The sequence below is a fragment of the Rutidosis leptorrhynchoides genome, chromosome 4, assembly GCF_046630445.1.
Source record: "Rutidosis leptorrhynchoides isolate AG116_Rl617_1_P2 chromosome 4, CSIRO_AGI_Rlap_v1, whole genome shotgun sequence".
Lineage (NCBI taxonomy): Eukaryota > Viridiplantae > Streptophyta > Magnoliopsida > Asterales > Asteraceae > Rutidosis > Rutidosis leptorrhynchoides.
In genome coordinates, this window is record NC_092336.1 from 621704632 (window position 1) to 621707671 (window position 3040).

The 3040-nt window shown below is 36.3% G+C and overlaps 1 non-coding gene across 1 annotated transcript; it reads right to left on the reverse strand.

The window, feature by feature from the left end:
* Positions 1–398: 398 nt before the first annotated feature.
* On the reverse strand, positions 399–505 carry LOC139845756 (small nucleolar RNA R71). The gene has a single exon (XR_011758514.1). It is a non-coding gene; the product is annotated as a small nucleolar RNA R71 (small nucleolar RNA).
* Between the last annotated feature and the right edge of the window lie 2535 nt (positions 506–3040).

A 3040-nucleotide genomic window follows, 5' to 3' on the forward strand; every position in this document is an offset into this window, starting at 1 on the left:
CAACAAATTCAATTATGGAAAATCTGGAACCTCTAAGTATGGAAGATCGAATGAGAGCTAAACGCACGGGCCAAGGTCACGCCATTATTAAGCCAGAAGTTAATGCTCCAGATTATGAAATCAAAGGACAAATTCTACATATGGTAACTAATCAGTGCCAATATAGTGGTACGCCAAAAGAAGATCCCAACGAACATCTTCGTACCTTTAATAGGATCTGTACACTATTCAAAATCCGAGAAGTGGAGGATGAACAGATATATCTCATGTTGTTTCCCTGGACTTTAAAGGGAGAAGCCAAAGATTGGTTAGAATCGTTACCTGAAGGGGCGATTGACACATGGGATGTCTTAGTTGAAAAATTTCTTCAAAGATTCTTTCCGGCATCTAAAGCCGTGAGACTTCAAGGAGAAATTGTTAAGTTCACACAAAAGCCAAATGAAACATTATATGAGGCATGGACAAGATTTGGAAAGTTGTTGAGAGGATGTCCTCAACACGGTTTAGACACTTATCAAATAGTACAAATATTCTACCAAGGTGTCAACGTTGCTACAAGAAAAGACATCGACATAACAGCTGGTGGTTCCATTATGAAGAAAACCGCAACTGAAGCTTACAAAATTATTGATAACACAGCCTCCCACTCTCATGAGTGGCACCAAGAGAAAGATATATATCGTTCATCTAAAGCGGCTAGAGCCGATTCTAGCCATAACTTTGATTCCGTTTCCGTAAAAATAGATGCTTTCGAGAGACGAATGGAAAAGATGAATAAAGATATTCACGCAATACGAATTAGTTGTGAGCAATGCGGTGGACCACACTTAATGAAAGACTGTCACATTGAACAAACGATGGAACAACGAGAGAATGTTTCCTATATGAACCAAAGGCCGGAAAATAATTATCAGAATAATTATCAACCGCCAAAGTTAAACTTCAATCGAAATCAAAACATTCTTTACAATCCAAAAGGACCCGACAATAACTCGTATAACCAACAAGGTCCGAATAACCAACCAACTCAAAACAACACTTTCAATCAACAAAGACCTAGCTTGTATAAACCACCACAACAAACCGAAGAGAAAAAGCCAAATCTAGAAGAAATGATGGCAAAGCTGATTGAATCTCAAACACAATTCATTACATCTCAAACCCAAACGAACGAGAGGTTTGATCAGTCATTAAGAACTCAACAAGCTTCCATTTTGAATCTTGAAAAACACGTAGGTACTCTTGCTAGCATGATGAGTGAGAGGGAACAAGGAAAGCTACCGAGTAATACTGAAGTAAATCCTCGGAAAGAGAATGTTAATATGGTGTCAACAAATTCTGAAAAACCAGCTCCAGAAGATGGGAAGGTTTTAGATGTGAGTAACAATGAAGAAGTTACATCACCACCACCACCCGAGTATGTAAAGCCAGTGGTGGCACCATACAAACCACCCATCCCGTTTCCAAGAAAAGGAGTTGAGTATGAGCAAGTAATGGGTAATAAAGATTGTGATACCTCTGGAAAGAAGAAGAAGAAAAAGAATAAGAAAGTACAAGAAACAAAAGCCGTAGAAATAAACCCGGTGAATACAGTTCCACCAAAACCTCCACCTAGGGTAGGTGATCCGGGTGAATTTATTGTTCCTTGTCTACTTAGTGACTGTGTCATGTATGATGCACTAGCAGATTTAGGTTCAAGTGTGAGTGTTATGCCTCTTTCATTATATAAGAGATTAGGTGTAGGTGAGTTAACTCCAACGGATATGAGTGTTTAAACTCCTTGATCAAACCATTAAGCACCCAGTTGGAATTGCTGACAACCTACCCGTTCAAGTAGGTAATTTAACCTTTCTAGTCGAATTCATTGTCATTGACATAGAAGAGGACTCAAACGTTCCTCTAATTTTAGGTCGACCATTCTTAGCGTCCACCGGGGCATTATTTGATGTAAGAAAGGGTAGAATGACACTTAGTAATGATGAGAAATCGATCGCCTTTATGATTCGACAGTCTAAATATCCACAAACCAAAACCGTTGAACCGACAAAAACGATTGGTAAGAACCATGTTGTTTTACCAACTCCAACGGTAATGCTTAACAATAATAGAACGCCTAAGTGTGGGGAAAATGAAGTAACACCTAATGATGACATGATAACAAAGAACCCCGTTGTTGATACGAAATTAAATGATCCCGTTATTAACAGTTCAATGAAGAAACTTTTTAAACGGGTTATTGATGCTAAAAGTAAGGGAAACTTTAAGTTATATAACCGGTTAGTATCCAATCTGTCGCCTAAAGAAAAGGCGAAGCTAGTTGAATTTGTGGATATTACGGAAAAAGCTGGTCACTGGCTTAAAGCAAAAGTCACAGATATGCAAGTTGATTATGGTCCAAGAGAAATTGACGATGAAGTTAATCACAATTTCGACACCACATCTACCTAAGTGTGAGGAGATTCAAATATTCTAAAAAGAAAATGCTGTTTGGAGTTAGTTGTTCTGTTCTCGTGTAGTTCCGAGAATGGAATTCGATTGGTCTTTTCCGCTAGCAGACACTAAAGAACTAGTTTTCTCCCCCCATTCTGATTTTTTTTTATTTTGTAGGTTTTATATGAAATTAATATGCTTTTTAAATTTAAGTTTTGTGTGAATTTAAAAACAAAATTTACTTTATTTCATTAAGTAAAAAAATGATTTCTAAAATTCGTCGTGGGTTGAAGATTAGGTAGTTGAACCGAAATTACTTTAACCGAGGGCGGGACGAGAAATTTTGTTATCATTATTTTTAATTTAATTGATTTAAAGTATGCCAAAAAAAAATATTAGATTTTATAAATTTTTAAACGTGGGGTAATATACCCAACTTCAAAATTATGTATGTTTGTATTTTATGTTATATACAAAACAGGGTAAAATAACGCACTTTCAAAGACTGTCATTAAGTTCAGAAAAAGGTACTAATTTTGACGACAAGAAACAAAATATCAAATGTGAAATAACAACAATATGTTTGCAAACTCGGTATTTTTAATCATTT